The sequence below is a fragment of the Pseudopipra pipra genome, chromosome 11 (genome assembly GCF_036250125.1).
Source record: "Pseudopipra pipra isolate bDixPip1 chromosome 11, bDixPip1.hap1, whole genome shotgun sequence".
NCBI classification, from domain to species: Eukaryota; Metazoa; Chordata; class Aves; order Passeriformes; family Pipridae; genus Pseudopipra; species Pseudopipra pipra.
Genome location: NC_087559.1, coordinates 124212 through 144699, shown reverse-complemented (window position 1 = coordinate 144699; position 20488 = coordinate 124212). Strand labels below are relative to the sequence as shown.

At 55.6% G+C, this 20488-nt stretch overlaps 2 long non-coding RNA genes across 3 annotated transcripts; both read left to right on the top strand.

Moving 5' to 3' along the window:
- The first annotated feature begins 8 nt into the window (after positions 1-8).
- On the top strand, positions 9-1579 carry LOC135420067 (uncharacterized). Its single transcript, XR_010433330.1, has 2 exons — positions 9-826; positions 1248-1579. It is a non-coding gene; the product is annotated as an uncharacterized LOC135420067 (long non-coding RNA).
- A 14978-nt stretch (positions 1580-16557) lies between these two features.
- Positions 16558-19140, top strand: LOC135420063 (uncharacterized). 2 transcript variants are annotated; one of them, XR_010433321.1, is made up of 3 exons: positions 16558-17065; positions 17610-17688; positions 17797-18068. It is a non-coding gene; the product is annotated as an uncharacterized LOC135420063 (long non-coding RNA). The 2 variants fall into 2 exon arrangements; XR_010433320.1 differs by lacking the exon at positions 17797-18068 and adding an exon at positions 18869-19140 and having other exon boundaries at positions 16560-17065.
- The last annotated feature ends 1348 nt before the right edge of the window (positions 19141-20488 follow it).

Here is a 20488-nt window from a genome sequence, read left to right as displayed (position 1 = left end):
GTGGTGAGTGGTCTGACTTGCAGGGAGCGGTGGCCTTGGCCAGGAGCGGTCCTGCCGGACTGTAATTTTAATTTCCTGCCCAGGCTGTAATTTTAATTTCCCTTGGATGCTTGGCAAAGCCCTTCTGGGGGAGCCCTAGTGCCTGGCATGAGCGGAGCGGGCTTCCAGGGAGGTATTCACCTGGTCAGCGTCAGGAACCATCCTCCCTGAAGCCTCGGTGAGTGTTTTTTGTGTGACTGGACAGTGAAGCTGTGTGAATGACCTGGCTAGTGCTCGGTGTAGTCCTAATTAAAGTGTCTTTTACTCTGTGTTCCCAGGCTCCCTCTTTCCCTTCGGTTGCCGTGGATGTGCCGGACACCTCTGGCAGGACTAACCCTGTGGCTTTTATGTCCAACGTGCTGTGTGCCTGCAGGTAAGAAAAGCTGGGAGTGCAGTCCCTCTGCTTTGCTTGCTGTGTCTCTTGGGTAGTGATTTTGGAGGGGAATCCCAGAGCGATTTGGTGTGAAGGGGACCTTCAAAGGCCACCCTGTCTTCCGTGGGCAGGGACACCTTCCCCTCTCATCCCCGGTTGCTCCAAGTCCCGTCCAGCCTGGCCTGGAACACTTGCAGGGATCCAGGGGCAGCCTCAGCTTCCCTGTGCAGTGTGCTCTAATATCTCTCCACTGGCATCCTGAAAAATGTTGTCAGCGTGTTTTGTTGGACGACGGTAAGCGGGACCTGGGTGAAAAGGACATTCTCTGAGGTGCTGGGAGAAGGAGGGCTCGTGCGGGCACCTCCAGAGACAGTGGGAACGGGAGCGTGCTGCAGAGAAGGAAAATTCCAGGGGGTGGGTGCCAAGGAATTTGTCCTTCCCTTGCTCTGTGCTCTGCACTTAGCAATGGGTCAAGTGCAGAAGTTTCCTGGGGACCCTGGAAAATGATGCCGGGTCTGCTAAGAAAAGTGGGGCCAAAGGAGCAGGACCTGGGTCTGCGAGCGTGGGAGAAACAAGGGCCGGGTCATCCTCTGCCTCCAGGAGGGAGGGCAGCAGGAAAGGCCACGGACTAAAGCACTGAAGTGCCGTTCCCCAGGGAGCCCCTGCCCAGCACTGAACTTGCTTGTGCACTTGCTGTCCCTTTGCCAGCGGAGCCGAAGCGTCGGGTGCGGGTGCCGGGGGGATGGAGCTGCCAAGGACAAACTGGGAGGGTGTTTGCGAAGGAAGGGGGTAGAAGGAGCTCTTGACGTGCTTTTTTTACTTCTTCATCCCACAGAATTGCCACGAGAGGAAATACTTCAGAGGGGCTTCCCTCCAGATAAGCCCTGAATGTGCCAGGAGGTTTCAGCCGGGAGAAAGGAGCTGTGGAAGAAAAGCAGCCTAAAAATAGCCAGCGGGGATCATCAGGTTTTCCAGCCAAGAAAAACCAGGAGGGAGATGAGGGAATCGGGTTCCAATTCCTAAAGATTTGGTGGGTGTAGGAATGATTTCTGTGTGTTTTCCAGTCCCTTTTGATTCCTGGGATGATTTTAAAATGATGGCTAAATTGGAGATGTTGTTTTTGAGAGGAAATGATGCCAAATAAATGCAAAGTTTGGGGTCAGTTTTTTGGATGATTTGGGTCAGTTTTTGGGGTCAGTTTTGGGTCATTGTTTGGGGTGATTTGGGTCAGTTTTGGGTCAGCTTTTGGAGTCAGTTTTGGGTCAGCTTTTGGGGTGATTTGGGTCGGTTTTGGGTCAATTTTTGGGGAGCACTGGGTGTTACTGGGGGTTGTTTGGGAGCACTGGGTGTTACTGGGGGTTGTTGGGGAGCACTGGGTGTTACTGGGGTGCACTGGGGAGCACTGGGTGTTACTGAGGGTTGTTGGGGAGCACTGGGTGTTACTGGGGAGCACTGGGAGAGCAAATGAAAAATAAAGAGAATAAAAAATAAACGAAATAAAAAAGGAAATATAAAAAACAAAAGAAAATTAAAAAAAAAAAGGCAAAAAACCTAAAAAGGAAATAAAATGAAAATGAAATAAAAGAGAAAAAAAAAAAAAAAAAGAAACCCCTTCTTGGGCACCCCGTTTCCTCTCCTCTCCTCCCCCCCCCCCCGAACCGTAAATTGCGGGGTCATCACCCCAAAAATGTGAGAAGGGGACCCCAAAATGTGGGTGAGGGAACCCCAGGGAGCCGAAAAAGTGGAGGGGGAGCCGCAGTAAGAAAGCGAAGCCGGGCGGTCGGGCGGCGGAGCCGAGGTGGCGACGCCGGCGCATGCGCAGTCATTGGCAAGACGCCGGCGATGACGTGGTAAGTAAGGGCAGGCAGGCGCGGGACCGACGACGCATGCGCAGTGGCTCTCGTGCCGGTGCAGCGCTCCCTGCTCGAGTTAAGGGCCGGTTCCGGCGGCAGGGCGGGACTGGCGGTCTCCCGTCTCTCCCGGGGTGTGTGTGGGGGGAATAACATGAAGATTTTTTGGGGTGAAAGCGCAGAAATTAGCCAGGAGGGACGCTAATTTGGGTAAACTCGGTCACCGGAAGTAGAGAGGGACCGGAAGTCCTCCAAGCCCCGGCGCGGAAGTCCGCCAAGCCCACAGTAAAGATGGCGCCGCCAGGACCGGAACGACCACACTAAAGATGGCGGCCCCGGCCCGGAAGTCCGCCAAGCCCACAGTAAAGATGGCGCCGCCAGGACCGGAACGACCACACTAAAGATGGCGGCCCCGGCCCGGAAGTTCGCCCCGACGCCACACTCTAGATGGCGCCGCCAGGACCGGAACTTAGCCGAGGCCACACTAAAGATGGCGGTTGTCTGACCTCCGCCGCGACCCGGACCCCCGCCCCGCGCCCGCAGCGTCGTCTCGCCGCGCCGCTTCCCGCTGTGGGGACGGGGCGGGGCGCTCGGCGGCGCCGGGCGCGGGCGGCAGGTTCGTGGGCGGCGGCAGGCACCGGCGCCGGCAGCCCCCCTCGGCGCCGCGCGCGCGGCGCTCCGCCCGCCCGCCTCGTTCCGCTCCGCTCCCCTCCGCTCCCCTCCCGTCCCCGCTCCCCCCCCCCCCCCCGCTCCCCTCCGCTCCCGCTCCCGCCGTGCCCTGGAGATGCTGTCGGAGCTGCGCCGCCGCCTTCCCCCCCCCCCCCCCCCCCCCCAGGAAGCGACCCACGGCGCCAGGGTAAGCTGGGCGCGGCCGCTCTTCTGCCTCTCCCGCGGCCATCGGCGACTGCAGGCAGGGGAAGCGACAGGCAAGTTTCTCGCCTCTGCGGAGAAACTTGCACCTGCGTGCCGCCGCAGGGCCGGGTTCGGATGTGCCCTGGCATTGCACACGCACCACAACCCCCGCGGGGAGGGTCTGCGCTGCCTCGGGGACCCTGTCTGCGCTGCCGGGAGAGAGAAATCCTTTGGGAAGCTGGGGTGGAAACAGTAACTCTGTGAACTGCTCAGCTTTTCCTAGGCAAGGGCAGGTTTTAGGGAGGAAAGGCCCGTACTCGCGAAAGGCGCCGCGGGTCTCGCCGAGGGGTGGGGGGGGGGGCGCGCGGCTGCAGCGCCGCGCGCGGCTGCAACGCCGCTCCCGGCCGTGTCCGCCAGGCGGCGACTGTGAGGCAGGGCCCGGCGCTCGGGGGCGCTCTCGCAAGCGACGACCCCGGGAAAGCGGCGGGGTTTGGGCGCTGCCGGCCTTCCCCCGCAGTGCCCGGGCTGGCCCGGCGCCTGGCAAAACCTCTGAGGGAAAAGGCAAGGAACAGCTGCGCTTGTTCTGCCCTTTCTTTAGCCAGGGACTGGAACACAGACAAAATCGAGGGGCTCTTTGACCTGGGCAGGCTCCGAGCATTTTTCAGCCTTCCCTAGCAGGGCATTCTCACCCTCTGAAAAGCTGAAAGGCTTTAACAGCTGGAGACGCGCCTGCAGCTGTGCGAATTAATGTAGTTTCTTTTAGGAAACGAAGGGGAAGTTTTCCTGTTGTGAGCTTAAATACCGAGTCTGCTCTGCTTTTTCCATCAGGTGACGAAGCTTATGGAAAAAAAGACCAAAGGCCTCGAGGTGAGTACATTCTACCGAGTTCTGCTTTTCTGGGATCGGTTTGGGAAAATCACGTGAAATTCTAAAAAGCTTCTCTCCGTGTTTTCTAGTTGTTTTTTCAGCCTTGGTCTAAGTTTCGTGTAGAAAAGGGCATAGAATTATTAGAACAGACAAACTAGGCTTTCTCGGGAGAGATGGAAGAAAAGTCTGCTGATTGCAGTTCTGCTTTTCTTGTCTTCCCTTCGACTGTCATTTTCTCTCCCCTGCTGTTCAAATAGGCAGCAATTAATTGCTCTGCTGAAGAGTTTGCTGTACTAAGTGTCTGTCAAATGGATGCCTTCAACTCAAGATAGCACCTGCTCCTTAGTTACAAAAAGTTCCTCACAGGAAATTTTCAGGCGTGCCCATAAATCTCCTCGCTGTTTGTTTGGGAGAACAGGGTTTTCTTGTCTGTAACAGAATAGTCATGGCATTTGCTATGGAATGCTGGTGGCAATCTAGTCAGAAGAGGACGCCGTGCTTCACTAATTTTCCCTTTTTGTTGTTGGGGGTGACTTCTTCCCAGGGATGTTATTCTTGACCCCCCGGGGCAAACGGAGGTGTTCACCTGGTCAGCGTCAGGAGCCATCCTACCTGAGGCCCTGGTAGGTAAGTGATTTTTGTGTGACTGGACGGTGAAGCTGTCTGTGTGCATGACCTGGCCAGTGCTCGGTGTACTCCTAATTAAAGTGTCTTTTACTCCGTGTTCCCAGGCTCCCTCTTTCCCTTCGGTTGCCACGTGTGTGCCGGACACCTCTGGCAGGACTAACCCTGTGGCTTTTATGTCCAACGTGCTGTGTGCCTGCAGGTAAGAAAAGCTGGGAGTGCAGTCCCTCTGCTTTGCTTGCTGTGTCTCTTGGGTAGTGATTTTGGAGGGGAATCCCAGAGCGATTTGGTTTGAAGGGGACCTTCAAAGGCCACCCTGTCTTCCGTGGGCAGGGACACCTTCCACTCTCATCCCCGGTTGGATGCTGCAAGTCCCATCCAGCCTGGCCTGGAACACTTGCAGGGATCCAGGGGCAGCCTCAGCTTCCCTGTGCAGTGTGCATTTAATAGCTCTCCACTGTCATCATGAAAAATTTTGTCAGCACGTTTTGTTGGACGATGGCAAGCAGGACCTGGGTGAAAATTGGGGTTCTCTGAGGTGCAGAGGGAAATAATTCTCCTTTGAAGTCCAGTGTTATTCAGTTTTGCACGAGTCTTGTCTGCCTTATGTTTGAATTGCTTTCTCTTCCAGGAAGTTTTAAATTAAACTTTTATTTTGTGTCTCCCCCCCCAGTATCCTGTCCAAGACCAAGCTACCTTTCCTCGTTGGAATGGACTGGCCGGGCTTTGGCAGTCTGGCCCCTCGAAAGACTAAAGTGACCTCTTCCAGCAGGGGAAGACTTTCTGGCAAGCGGTACCAGAAAGAACTGGAGTTTCTGGAGAATAAAAGCTGGAGGTGTGCCCCCGATAATCCTCGCCCCGGGTGGTGAGTGGTCTGACTTGCAGGGAGCGGTGGCCTTGGCCAGGAGCGGTCCTGCCGGACTGTAATTTTAATTTCCTGCCTAGGCTGTAATTTTAATTTCCTTTGGATGCTTGGCAAAGCCCTTCTGGGGGAGCCCTAGTGCCTGGCATGAGCGGAGCGGGCTTCCAGGGAGGTATTCACCTGGTCAGCGTCAGGAACCATCCTCCCTGAAGCCTCGGTGAGTGTTTTTTGTGTGACTGGACAGTGAAGCTGTGTGAATGACCTGGCTAGTGCTCGGTGTAGTCCTAATTAAAGTGTCTTTTACTCTGTGTTCCCAGGCTCCCTCTTTCCCTTCGGTTGCCGTGGATGTGCCGGACACCTCTGGCAGGACTAACCCTGTGGCTTTTATGTCCAACGTGCTGTGTGCCTGCAGGTAAGAAAAGCTGGGAGTGCAGTCCCTCTGCTTTGCTTGCTGTGTCTCTTGGGTAGTGATTTTGGAGGGGAATCCCAGAGCGATTTGGTTTGAAGGGGACCTTCAAAGGCCACCCTGTCTTCCGTGGGCAGGGACACCTTCCACTCTCATCCCCGGTTGGATGCTGCAAGTCCCATCCAGCCTGGCCTGGAACACTTGCAGGGATCCAGGGGCAGCCTCAGCTTCCCTGTGCAGTGTGCATTTAATAGCTCTCCACTGTCATCATGAAAAATTTTGTCAGCACGTTTTGTTGGACGATGGCAAGCAGGACCTGGGTGAAAATTGGGGTTCTCTGAGGTGCAGAGGGAAATAATTCTCCTTTGAAGTCCAGTGTTATTCAGTTTTGCACGAGTCTTGTCTGCCTTATGTTTGAATTGCTTTCTCTTCCAGGAAGTTTTAAATTAAACTTTTATTTTGTGTCTCCCCCCCCAGTATCCTGTCCAAGACCAAGCTACCTTTCCTCGTTGGAATGGACTGGCCGGGCTTTGGCAGTCTGGCCCCTCGAAAGACTAAAGTGACCTCTTCCAGCAGGGGAAGACTTTCTGGCAAGCGGTACCAGAAAGAACTGGAGTTTCTGGAGAATAAAAGCTGGAGGTGTGCCCCCGATAATCCTCGCCCCGGGTGGTGAGTGGTCTGACTTGCAGGGAGCGGTGGCCTTGGCCAGGAGCGGTCCTGCCGGACTGTAATTTTAATTTCCTGCCCAGGCTGTAATTTTAATTTCCCTTGGATGCTTGGCAAAGCCCTTCTGGGGGAGCCCTAGTGCCTGGCATGAGCGGAGCGGGCTTCCAGGGAGGTATTCACCTGGTCAGCGTCAGGAACCATCCTCCCTGAAGCCTCGGTGAGTGTTTTTTGTGTGACTGGACAGTGAAGCTGTGTGAATGACCTGGCTAGTGCTCGGTGTAGTCCTAATTAAAGTGTCTTTTACTCTGTGTTCCCAGGCTCCCTCTTTCCCTTCGGTTGCCGTGGATGTGCCGGACACCTCTGGCAGGACTAACCCTGTGGCTTTTATGTCCAACGTGCTGTGTGCCTGCAGGTAAGAAAAGCTGGGAGTGCAGTCCCTCTGCTTTGCTTGCTGTGTCTCTTGGGTAGTGATTTTGGAGGGGAATCCCAGAGCGATTTGGTGTGAAGGGGACCTTCAAAGGCCACCCTGTCTTCCGTGGGCAGGGACACCTTCCCCTCTCATCCCCGGTTGCTCCAAGTCCCGTCCAGCCTGGCCTGGAACACTTGCAGGGATCCAGGGGCAGCCTCAGCTTCCCTGTGCAGTGTGCTCTAATATCTCTCCACTGGCATCCTGAAAAATGTTGTCAGCGTGTTTTGTTGGACGACGGTAAGCGGGACCTGGGTGAAAAGGACATTCTCTGAGGTGCTGGGAGAAGGAGGGCTCGTGCGGGCACCTCCAGAGACAGTGGGAACGGGAGCGTGCTGCAGAGAAGGAAAATTCCAGGGGGTGGGTGCCAAGGAATTTGTCCTTCCCTTGCTCTGTGCTCTGCACTTAGCAATGGGTCAAGTGCAGAAGTTTCCTGGGGACCCTGGAAAATGATGCCGGGTCTGCTAAGAAAAGTGGGGCCAAAGGAGCAGGACCTGGGTCTGCGAGCGTGGGAGAAACAAGGGCCGGGTCATCCTCTGCCTCCAGGAGGGAGGGCAGCAGGAAAGGCCACGGACTAAAGCACTGAAGTGCCGTTCCCCAGGGAGCCCCTGCCCAGCACTGAACTTGCTTGTGCACTTGCTGTCCCTTTGCCAGCGGAGCCGAAGCGTCGGGTGCGGGTGCCGGGGGGATGGAGCTGCCAAGGACAAACTGGGAGGGTGTTTGCGAAGGAAGGGGGTAGAAGGAGCTCTTGACGTGCTTTTTTTACTTCTTCATCCCACAGAATTGCCACGAGAGGAAATACTTCAGAGGGGCTTCCCTCCAGATAAGCCCTGAATGTGCCAGGAGGTTTCAGCCGGGAGAAAGGAGCTGTGGAAGAAAAGCAGCCTAAAAATAGCCAGCGGGGATCATCAGGTTTTCCAGCCAAGAAAAACCAGGAGGGAGATGAGGGAATCGGGTTCCAATTCCTAAAGATTTGGTGGGTGTAGGAATGATTTCTGTGTGTTTTCCAGTCCCTTTTGATTCCTGGGATGATTTTAAAATGATGGCTAAATTGGAGATGTTGTTTTTGAGAGGAAATGATGCCAAATAAATGCAAAGTTTGGGGTCAGTTTTTTGGATGATTTGGGTCAGTTTTTGGGGTCAGTTTTGGGTCATTGTTTGGGGTGATTTGGGTCAGTTTTGGGTCAGCTTTTGGAGTCAGTTTTGGGTCAGCTTTTGGGGTGATTTGGGTCGGTTTTGGGTCAATTTTTGGGGAGCACTGGGTGTTACTGGGGGTTGTTTGGGAGCACTGGGTGTTACTGGGGGTTGTTGGGGAGCACTGGGTGTTACTGGGGTGCACTGGGGAGCACTGGGTGTTACTGAGGGTTGTTGGGGAGCACTGGGTGTTACTGGGGAGCACTGGGAGAGCAAATGAAAAATAAAGAGAATAAAAAATAAACGAAATAAAAAAGGAAATATAAAAAACAAAAGAAAATTAAAAAAAAAAAGGCAAAAAACCTAAAAAGGAAATAAAATGAAAATGAAATAAAAGAGAAAAAAAAAAAAAAAAAGAAACCCCTTCTTGGGCACCCCGTTTCCTCTCCTCTCCTCCCCCCCCCCCCGAACCGTAAATTGCGGGGTCATCACCCCAAAAATGTGAGAAGGGGACCCCAAAATGTGGGTGAGGGAACCCCAGGGAGCCGAAAAAGTGGAGGGGGAGCCGCAGTAAGAAAGCGAAGCCGGGCGGTCGGGCGGCGGAGCCGAGGTGGCGACGCCGGCGCATGCGCAGTCATTGGCAAGACGCCGGCGATGACGTGGTAAGTAAGGGCAGGCAGGCGCGGGACCGACGACGCATGCGCAGTGGCTCTCGTGCCGGTGCAGCGCTCCCTGCTCGAGTTAAGGGCCGGTTCCGGCGGCAGGGCGGGACTGGCGGTCTCCCGTCTCTCCCGGGGTGTGTGTGGGGGGAATAACATGAAGATTTTTTGGGGTGAAAGCGCAGAAATTAGCCAGGAGGGACGCTAATTTGGGTAAACTCGGTCACCGGAAGTAGAGAGGGACCGGAAGTCCTCCAAGCCCCGGCGCGGAAGTCCGCCAAGCCCACAGTAAAGATGGCGCCGCCAGGACCGGAACGACCACACTAAAGATGGCGGCCCCGGCCCGGAAGTCCGCCAAGCCCACAGTAAAGATGGCGCCGCCAGGACCGGAACGACCACACTAAAGATGGCGGCCCCGGCCCGGAAGTTCGCCCCGACGCCACACTCTAGATGGCGCCGCCAGGACCGGAACTTAGCCGAGGCCACACTAAAGATGGCGGTTGTCTGACCTCCGCCGCGACCCGGACCCCCGCCCCGCGCCCGCAGCGCCGTCTCGCCGCGCCGCTTCCCGCTGTGGGGACGGGGCGGGGCGCTCGGCGGCGCCGGGCGCGGGCGGCAGGTTCGTGGGCGGCGGCAGGCACCGGCGCCGGCAGCCCCCCTCGGCGCCGCGCGCGCGGCGCTCCGCCCGCCCGCCTCGTTCCGCTCCGCTCCCCTCCGCTCCCCTCCCGTCCCCGCTCCCCCCCCCCCCCCGCTCCCCTCCGCTCCCGCTCCCGCCGTGCCCTGGAGATGCTGTCGGAGCTGCGCCGCCGCCTTCCCCCCCCCCCCCCCCCCCCCCAGGAAGCGACCCACGGCGCCAGGGTAAGCTGGGCGCGGCCGCTCTTCTGCCTCTCCCGCGGCCATCGGCGACTGCAGGCAGGGGAAGCGACAGGCAAGTTTCTCGCCTCTGCGGAGAAACTTGCACCTGCGTGCCGCCGCAGGGCCGGGTTCGGATGTGCCCTGGCATTGCACACGCACCACAACCCCCGCGGGGAGGGTCTGCGCTGCCTCGGGGACCCTGTCTGCGCTGCCGGGAGAGAGAAATCCTTTGGGAAGCTGGGGTGGAAACAGTAACTCTGTGAACTGCTCAGCTTTTCCTAGGCAAGGGCAGGTTTTAGGGAGGAAAGGCCCGTACTCGCGAAAGGCGCCGCGGGTCTCGCCGAGGGGTGGGGGGGGGGGGCGCGCGGCTGCAGCGCCGCGCGCGGCTGCAACGCCGCTCCCGGCCGTGTCCGCCAGGCGGCGACTGTGAGGCAGGGCCCGGCGCTCGGGGGCGCTCTCGCAAGCGACGACCCCGGGAAAGCGGCGGGGTTTGGGCGCTGCCGGCCTTCCCCCGCAGTGCCCGGGCTGGCCCGGCGCCTGGCAAAACCTCTGAGGGAAAAGGCAAGGAACAGCTGCGCTTGTTCTGCCCTTTCTTTAGCCAGGGACTGGAACACAGACAAAATCGAGGGGCTCTTTGACCTGGGCAGGCTCCGAGCATTTTTCAGCCTTCCCTAGCAGGGCATTCTCACCCTCTGAAAAGCTGAAAGGCTTTAACAGCTGGAGACGCGCCTGCAGCTGTGCGAATTAATGTAGTTTCTTTTAGGAAACGAAGGGGAAGTTTTCCTGTTGTGAGCTTAAATACCGAGTCTGCTCTGCTTTTTCCATCAGGTGACGAAGCTTATGGAAAAAAAGACCAAAGGCCTCGAGGTGAGTACATTCTACCGAGTTCTGCTTTTCTGGGATCGGTTTGGGAAAATCACGTGAAATTCTAAAAAGCTTCTCTCCGTGTTTTCTAGTTGTTTTTTCAGCCTTGGTCTAAGTTTCGTGTAGAAAAGGGCATAGAATTATTAGAACAGACAAACTAGGCTTTCTCGGGAGAGATGGAAGAAAAGTCTGCTGATTGCAGTTCTGCTTTTCTTGTCTTCCCTTCGACTGTCATTTTCTCTCCCCTGCTGTTCAAATAGGCAGCAATTAATTGCTCTGCTGAAGAGTTTGCTGTACTAAGTGTCTGTCAAATGGATGCCTTCAACTCAAGATAGCACCTGCTCCTTAGTTACAAAAAGTTCCTCACAGGAAATTTTCAGGCGTGCCCATAAATCTCCTCGCTGTTTGTTTGGGAGAACAGGGTTTTCTTGTCTGTAACAGAATAGTCATGGCATTTGCTATGGAATGCTGGTGGCAATCTAGTCAGAAGAGGACGCCGTGCTTCACTAATTTTCCCTTTTTGTTGTTGGGGGTGACTTCTTCCCAGGGATGTTATTCTTGACCCCCCGGGGCAAACGGAGGTGTTCACCTGGTCAGCGTCAGGAGCCATCCTACCTGAGGCCCTGGTAGGTAAGTGATTTTTGTGTGACTGGACGGTGAAGCTGTCTGTGTGCATGACCTGGCCAGTGCTCGGTGTACTCCTAATTAAAGTGTCTTTTACTCCGTGTTCCCAGGCTCCCTCTTTCCCTTCGGTTGCCACGTGTGTGCCGGACACCTCTGGCAGGACTAACCCTGTGGCTTTTATGTCCAACGTGCTGTGTGCCTGCAGGTAAGAAAAGCTGGGAGTGCAGTCCCTCTGCTTTGCTTGCTGTGTCTCTTGGGTAGTGATTTTGGAGGGGAATCCCAGAGCGATTTGGTTTGAAGGGGACCTTCAAAGGCCACCCTGTCTTCCGTGGGCAGGGACACCTTCCACTCTCATCCCCGGTTGGATGCTGCAAGTCCCATCCAGCCTGGCCTGGAACACTTGCAGGGATCCAGGGGCAGCCTCAGCTTCCCTGTGCAGTGTGCATTTAATAGCTCTCCACTGTCATCATGAAAAATTTTGTCAGCACGTTTTGTTGGACGATGGCAAGCAGGACCTGGGTGAAAATTGGGGTTCTCTGAGGTGCAGAGGGAAATAATTCTCCTTTGAAGTCCAGTGTTATTCAGTTTTGCACGAGTCTTGTCTGCCTTATGTTTGAATTGCTTTCTCTTCCAGGAAGTTTTAAATTAAACTTTTATTTTGTGTCTCCCCCCCCAGTATCCTGTCCAAGACCAAGCTACCTTTCCTCGTTGGAATGGACTGGCCGGGCTTTGGCAGTCTGGCCCCTCGAAAGACTAAAGTGACCTCTTCCAGCAGGGGAAGACTTTCTGGCAAGCGGTACCAGAAAGAACTGGAGTTTCTGGAGAATAAAAGCTGGAGGTGTGCCCCCGATAATCCTCGCCCCGGGTGGTGAGTGGTCTGACTTGCAGGGAGCGGTGGCCTTGGCCAGGAGCGGTCCTGCCGGACTGTAATTTTAATTTCCTGCCTAGGCTGTAATTTTAATTTCCTTTGGATGCTTGGCAAAGCCCTTCTGGGGGAGCCCTAGTGCCTGGCATGAGCGGAGCGGGCTTCCAGGGAGGTATTCACCTGGTCAGCGTCAGGAACCATCCTCCCTGAAGCCTCGGTGAGTGTTTTTTGTGTGACTGGACAGTGAAGCTGTGTGAATGACCTGGCTAGTGCTCGGTGTAGTCCTAATTAAAGTGTCTTTTACTCTGTGTTCCCAGGCTCCCTCTTTCCCTTCGGTTGCCGTGGATGTGCCGGACACCTCTGGCAGGACTAACCCTGTGGCTTTTATGTCCAACGTGCTGTGTGCCTGCAGGTAAGAAAAGCTGGGAGTGCAGTCCCTCTGCTTTGCTTGCTGTGTCTCTTGGGTAGTGATTTTGGAGGGGAATCCCAGAGCGATTTGGTTTGAAGGGGACCTTCAAAGGCCACCCTGTCTTCCGTGGGCAGGGACACCTTCCACTCTCATCCCCGGTTGGATGCTGCAAGTCCCATCCAGCCTGGCCTGGAACACTTGCAGGGATCCAGGGGCAGCCTCAGCTTCCCTGTGCAGTGTGCATTTAATAGCTCTCCACTGTCATCATGAAAAATTTTGTCAGCACGTTTTGTTGGACGATGGCAAGCAGGACCTGGGTGAAAATTGGGGTTCTCTGAGGTGCAGAGGGAAATAATTCTCCTTTGAAGTCCAGTGTTATTCAGTTTTGCACGAGTCTTGTCTGCCTTATGTTTGAATTGCTTTCTCTTCCAGGAAGTTTTAAATTAAACTTTTATTTTGTGTCTCCCCCCCCAGTATCCTGTCCAAGACCAAGCTACCTTTCCTCGTTGGAATGGACTGGCCGGGCTTTGGCAGTCTGGCCCCTCGAAAGACTAAAGTGACCTCTTCCAGCAGGGGAAGACTTTCTGGCAAGCGGTACCAGAAAGAACTGGAGTTTCTGGAGAATAAAAGCTGGAGGTGTGCCCCCGATAATCCTCGCCCCGGGTGGTGAGTGGTCTGACTTGCAGGGAGCGGTGGCCTTGGCCAGGAGCGGTCCTGCCGGACTGTAATTTTAATTTCCTGCCCAGGCTGTAATTTTAATTTCCCTTGGATGCTTGGCAAAGCCCTTCTGGGGGAGCCCTAGTGCCTGGCATGAGCGGAGCGGGCTTCCAGGGAGGTATTCACCTGGTCAGCGTCAGGAACCATCCTCCCTGAAGCCTCGGTGAGTGTTTTTTGTGTGACTGGACAGTGAAGCTGTGTGAATGACCTGGCTAGTGCTCGGTGTAGTCCTAATTAAAGTGTCTTTTACTCTGTGTTCCCAGGCTCCCTCTTTCCCTTCGGTTGCCGTGGATGTGCCGGACACCTCTGGCAGGACTAACCCTGTGGCTTTTATGTCCAACGTGCTGTGTGCCTGCAGGTAAGAAAAGCTGGGAGTGCAGTCCCTCTGCTTTGCTTGCTGTGTCTCTTGGGTAGTGATTTTGGAGGGGAATCCCAGAGCGATTTGGTGTGAAGGGGACCTTCAAAGGCCACCCTGTCTTCCGTGGGCAGGGACACCTTCCCCTCTCATCCCCGGTTGCTCCAAGTCCCGTCCAGCCTGGCCTGGAACACTTGCAGGGATCCAGGGGCAGCCTCAGCTTCCCTGTGCAGTGTGCTCTAATATCTCTCCACTGGCATCCTGAAAAATGTTGTCAGCGTGTTTTGTTGGACGACGGTAAGCGGGACCTGGGTGAAAAGGACATTCTCTGAGGTGCTGGGAGAAGGAGGGCTCGTGCGGGCACCTCCAGAGACAGTGGGAACGGGAGCGTGCTGCAGAGAAGGAAAATTCCAGGGGGTGGGTGCCAAGGAATTTGTCCTTCCCTTGCTCTGTGCTCTGCACTTAGCAATGGGTCAAGTGCAGAAGTTTCCTGGGGACCCTGGAAAATGATGCCGGGTCTGCTAAGAAAAGTGGGGCCAAAGGAGCAGGACCTGGGTCTGCGAGCGTGGGAGAAACAAGGGCCGGGTCATCCTCTGCCTCCAGGAGGGAGGGCAGCAGGAAAGGCCACGGACTAAAGCACTGAAGTGCCGTTCCCCAGGGAGCCCCTGCCCAGCACTGAACTTGCTTGTGCACTTGCTGTCCCTTTGCCAGCGGAGCCGAAGCGTCGGGTGCGGGTGCCGGGGGGATGGAGCTGCCAAGGACAAACTGGGAGGGTGTTTGCGAAGGAAGGGGGTAGAAGGAGCTCTTGACGTGCTTTTTTTACTTCTTCATCCCACAGAATTGCCACGAGAGGAAATACTTCAGAGGGGCTTCCCTCCAGATAAGCCCTGAATGTGCCAGGAGGTTTCAGCCGGGAGAAAGGAGCTGTGGAAGAAAAGCAGCCTAAAAATAGCCAGCGGGGATCATCAGGTTTTCCAGCCAAGAAAAACCAGGAGGGAGATGAGGGAATCGGGTTCCAATTCCTAAAGATTTGGTGGGTGTAGGAATGATTTCTGTGTGTTTTCCAGTCCCTTTTGATTCCTGGGATGATTTTAAAATGATGGCTAAATTGGAGATGTTGTTTTTGAGAGGAAATGATGCCAAATAAATGCAAAGTTTGGGGTCAGTTTTTTGGATGATTTGGGTCAGTTTTTGGGGTCAGTTTTGGGTCATTGTTTGGGGTGATTTGGGTCAGTTTTGGGTCAGCTTTTGGAGTCAGTTTTGGGTCAGCTTTTGGGGTGATTTGGGTCGGTTTTGGGTCAATTTTTGGGGAGCACTGGGTGTTACTGGGGGTTGTTTGGGAGCACTGGGTGTTACTGGGGGTTGTTGGGGAGCACTGGGTGTTACTGGGGTGCACTGGGGAGCACTGGGTGTTACTGAGGGTTGTTGGGGAGCACTGGGTGTTACTGGGGAGCACTGGGAGAGCAAATGAAAAATAAAGAGAATAAAAAATAAACGAAATAAAAAAGGAAATATAAAAAACAAAAGAAAATTAAAAAAAAAAAGGCAAAAAACCTAAAAAGGAAATAAAATGAAAATGAAATAAAAGAGAAAAAAAAAAAAAAAAAGAAACCCCTTCTTGGGCACCCCGTTTCCTCTCCTCTCCTCCCCCCCCCCCCGAACCGTAAATTGCGGGGTCATCACCCCAAAAATGTGAGAAGGGGACCCCAAAATGTGGGTGAGGGAACCCCAGGGAGCCGAAAAAGTGGAGGGGGAGCCGCAGTAAGAAAGCGAAGCCGGGCGGTCGGGCGGCGGAGCCGAGGTGGCGACGCCGGCGCATGCGCAGTCATTGGCAAGACGCCGGCGATGACGTGGTAAGTAAGGGCAGGCAGGCGCGGGACCGACGACGCATGCGCAGTGGCTCTCGTGCCGGTGCAGCGCTCCCTGCTCGAGTTAAGGGCCGGTTCCGGCGGCAGGGCGGGACTGGCGGTCTCCCGTCTCTCCCGGGGTGTGTGTGGGGGGAATAACATGAAGATTTTTTGGGGTGAAAGCGCAGAAATTAGCCAGGAGGGACGCTAATTTGGGTAAACTCGGTCACCGGAAGTAGAGAGGGACCGGAAGTCCTCCAAGCCCCGGCGCGGAAGTCCGCCAAGCCCACAGTAAAGATGGCGCCGCCAGGACCGGAACGACCACACTAAAGATGGCGGCCCCGGCCCGGAAGTCCGCCAAGCCCACAGTAAAGATGGCGCCGCCAGGACCGGAACGACCACACTAAAGATGGCGGCCCCGGCCCGGAAGTTCGCCCCGACGCCACACTCTAGATGGCGCCGCCAGGACCGGAACTTAGCCGAGGCCACACTAAAGATGGCGGTTGTCTGACCTCCGCCGCGACCCGGACCCCCGCCCCGCGCCCGCAGCGCCGTCTCGCCGCGCCGCTTCCCGCTGTGGGGACGGGGCGGGGCGCTCGGCGGCGCCGGGCGCGGGCGGCAGGTTCGTGGGCGGCGGCAGGCACCGGCGCCGGCAGCCCCCCTCGGCGCCGCGCGCGCGGCGCTCCGCCCGCCCGCCCGCCTCGTTCCGCTCCGCTCCCCTCCGCTCCCCTCCCGTCCCCGCTCCCCCCCCCCCCCCCCGCTCCCCTCCGCTCCCGCTCCCGCCGTGCCCTGGAGATGCTGTCGGAGCTGTGCCGCCGCCTTCCCCCCCCCCCCCCCCTCCCCCAGGAAGCGACCCACGGCGCCAGGGTAAGCTGGGCGCGGCCGCTCTTCTGCCTCTCCCGCGGCCATCGGCGACTGCAGGCAGGGGAAGCGACAGGCAAGTTTCTCGCCTCTGCGGAGAAACTTGCACCTGCGTGCCGCCGCAGGGCCGGGTTCGGATGTGCCCTGGCATTGCACACGCACCACAACCCCCGCGGGGAGGGTCTGCGCTGCCTCGGGGACCCTGTCTGCGCTGCCGGGAGAGAGAAATCCTTTGGGAAGCTGGGGTGGAAACAGTAACTCTGTGAACTGCTCAGCTTTTCCTAGGCAAGGGCAGGTTTTAGGGAGGAAAGGCCCGTACTCGCGAAAGGCGCCGCGGGTCTCGCCGAGGGGTGGGGGGGGGGGGCGCGCGGCTGCAGCGCCGCGCGCGGCTGCAACGCCGCTCCCGGCCGTGTCCGCCAGGCGGCGACTGTGAGGCAGGGCCCGGCGCTCGGGGGCGCTCTCGCAAGCGACGCCCCCGGGAAAGCGGCGGGGTTTGGGCACTGCCGGCCTTCCCCCGCAGTGCCCGGGCTGGCCCGGCGCCTGGCAAAACCTCTGAGGGAAAAGGCAAGCAACAACTGCGCTTCTTCTGCCCTTTCTTTAGCCAGGGACTGGAACACAGACAAAATCGAGGGGCTCTTTGACCTGGGCAGGCTCCGAGCATTTTTCAGCCTTCCCTAGCAGGGCATTCTCACCCTCTGAAAAGCTGAAAGGCTTTAACAGCTGGAGACGCGCCTGCAGCTGTGCGAATTAATGTAGTTTCTTTTAGGAAACGAAGGGGAAGTTTTCCTGTTGTGAGCTTAAATACCGAGTCTGCTCTGCTTTTTCCATCAGGTGACGAAGCTTATGGAAAAAAAGACCAAAGGCCTCGAGGTGAGTACATTCTACCGAGTTCTGCTTTTCTGGGATCGGTTTGGGAAAATCACGTGAAATTCTAAAAAGCTTCTCTCCGTGTTTTCTAGTTGTTTTTTCAGCCTTGGTCTAAGTTTCGTGTAGAAAAGGGCATAGAATTATTAGAACAGACAAACTAGGCTTTCTCGGGAGAGATGGAAGAAAAGTCTGCTGATTGCAGTTCTGCTTTTCTTGTCTTCCCTTCGACTGTCATTTTCTCTCCCCTGCTGTTCAAATAGGCAGCAATTAATTGCTCTGCTGAAGAGTTTGCTGTACTAAGTGTCTGTCAAATGGATGCCTTCAACTCAAGATAGCACCTGCTCCTTAGTTACAAAAAGTTCCTCACAGGAAATTTTCAGGCGTGCCCATAAATCTCCTCGCTGTTTGTTTGGGAGAACAGGGTTTTCTTGTCTGTAACAGAATAGTCATGGCATTTGCTATGGAATGCTGGTGGCAATCTAGTCAGAAGAGGACGCCGTGCTTCACTAATTTTCCCTTTTTGTTGTTGGGGGTGACTTCTTCCCAGGGATGTTATTCTTGACCCCCCGGGGCAAACGGAGGTGTTCACCTGGTCAGCGTCAGGAGCCATCCTACCTGAGGCCCTGGTAGGTAAGTGATTTTTGTGTGACTGGACGGTGAAGCTGTCTGTGTGCATGACCTGGCCAGTGCTCGGTGTACTCCTAATTAAAGTGTCTTTTACTCCGTGTTCCCAGGCTCCCTCTTTCCCTTCGGTTGCCACGTGTGTGCCGGACACCTCTGGCAGGACTAACCCTGTGGCTTTTATGTCCAACGTGCTGTGTGCCTGCAGGTAAGAAAAGCTGGGAGTGCAGTCCCTCTGCTTTGCTTGCTGTGTCTCTTGGGTAGTGATTTTGGAGGGGAATCCCAGAGCGATTTGGTTTGAAGGGGACCTTCAAAGGCCACCCTGTCTTCCGTGGGCAGGGACACCTTCCACTCTCATCCCCGGTTGGATGCTGCAAGTCCCATCCAGCCTGGCCTGGAACACTTGCAGGGATCCAGGGGCAGCCTCAGCTTCCCTGTGCAGTGTGCATTTAATAGCTCTCCACTGTCATCATGAAAAATTTTGTCAGCACGTTTTGTTGGACGATGGCAAGCAGGACCTGGGTGAAAATTGGGGTTCTCTGAGGTGCAGAGGGAAATAATTCTCCTTTGAAGTCCAGTGTTATTCAGTTTTGCACGAGTCTTGTCTGCCTTATGTTTGAATTGCTTTCTCTTCCAGGAAGTTTTAAATTAAACTTTTATTTTGTGTCTCCCCCCCCAGTATCCTGTCCAAGACCAAGCTACCTTTCCTCGTTGGAATGGACTGGCCGGGCTTTGGCAGTCTGGCCCCTCGAAAGACTAAAGTGACCTCTTCCAGCAGGGGAAGACTTTCTGGCAAGCGGTACCAGAAAGAACTGGAGTTTCTGGAGAATAAAAGCTGGAGGTGTGCCCCCGATAATCCTCGCCCCGGGTGGTGAGTGGTCTGACTTGCAGGGAGCGGTGGCCTTGGCCAGGAGCGGTCCTGCCGGACTGTAATTTTAATTTCCTGCCTAGGCTGTAATTTTAATTTCCTTTGGATGCTTGGCAAAGCCCTTCTGGGGGAGCCCTAGTGCCTGGCATGAGCGGAGCGGGCTTCCAGGGAGGTATTCACCTGGTCAGCGTCAGGAACCATCCTCCCTGAAGCCTCGGTGAGTGTTTTTTGTGTGACTGGACAGTGAAGCTGTGTGAATGACCTGGCTAGTGCTCGGTGTAGTCCTAATTAAAGTGTCTTTTACTCTGTGTTCCCAGGCTCCCTCTTTCCCTTCGGTTGCCGTGGATGTGCCGGACACCTCTGGCAGGACTAACCCTGTGGCTTTTATGTCCAACGTGCTGTGTGCCTGCAGGTAAGAAAAGCTGGGAGTGCAGTCCCTCTGCTTTGCTTGCTGTGTCTCTTGGGTAGTGATTTTGGAGGGGAATCCCAGAGCGATTTGGTTTGAAGGGGACCTTCAAAGGCCACCCTGTCTTCCGTGGGCAGGGACACCTTCCACTCTCATCCCCGGTTGGATGCTGCAAGTCCCATCCAGCCTGGCCTGGAACACTTGCAGGGATCCAGGGGCAGCCTCAGCTTCCCTGTGCAGTGTGCATTTAATAGCTCTCCACTGTCATCATGAAAAATTTTGTCAGCACGTTTTGTTGGACGATGGCAAGCAGGACCTGGGTGAAAATTGGGGTTCTCTGAGGTGCAGAGGGAAATAATTCTCCTTTGAAGTCCAGTGTTATTCAGTTTTGCACGAGTCTTGTCTGCCTTATGTTTGAATTGCTTTCTCTTCCAGGAAGTTTTAAATTAAACTTTTATTTTGTGTCTCCCCCCCCAGTATCCTGTCCAAGACCAAGCTACCTTTCCTCGTTGGAATGGAGTGGCCGGGCTTTGGCAGTCTGGCCCCTCGAAAGACTAAAGTGACCTCTTCCAGCAGGGGAAGACTTTCTGGCAAGCGGTACCAGAAAGAACTGGAGTTTCTGGAGAATAAAAGCTGGAGGTGTGCCCCCGATAATCCTCGCCCCGGGTGGTGAGTGGTCTGACTTGCAGGGAGCGGTGGCCTTGGCCAGGAGCGGTCCTGCCGGACTGTAATTTTAATTTCCTGCCCAGGCTGTAATTTTAATTTCCCTTGGATGCTTGGCAAAGCCCTTCTGGGGGAGCCCTAGTGCCTGGCATGAGCGGAGCGGGCTTCCAGGGAGGTATTCACCTGGTCAGCGTCAGGAACCATCCTCCCTGAAGCCTCGGTGAGTGTTTTTTGTGTGACTGGACAGTGAAGCTGTGTGAATGACCTGGCTAGTGCTCGGTGTAGTCCTAATTAAAGTGTCTTTTACTCTGTGTTCCCAGGCTCCCTCTTTCCCTTCGGTTGCCGTGGATGTGCCGGACACCTCTGGCAGGACTAACCCTGTGGCTTTTATGTCCAACGTGGCGGATTGAGGATATTGGGGGAGACCTCCAGGCCTTAGGTTGCTTGCTCCATTACCTGCGAGGTGTATGCCCTTCCCCCCACCCCTGCACGTGGCCCGGTGACCCCGCAAGGAGCACACACAGACCACCTGGGAGGGACGGACGAAAGAGGAAGTTTATTGTGGGGTTGGGGTTTATAAAGCTTTTAGGAGGGTCAAAGGGGACCAATCACAAGTTCAGGGTCACACAAAAGAAACCATCAGGTAAGGGGTCAACAACCAATAGGAAGGGGTTAACAGGGGACCAATGGGACACCTCAGGACACCTTGGGTCACAGGGGGGTGTTGGGAAGAGGGAGGCAGTGACACTGCAGAAAATACACAAACATGTTGAGACATGTTTAAACTACAGTAAAAGCTTCTGTTTCCATAGGGTTAGAGCTGTTTTCCTCACCAGTCCATCTCTGACAGGACTTTTTCCACACAGCA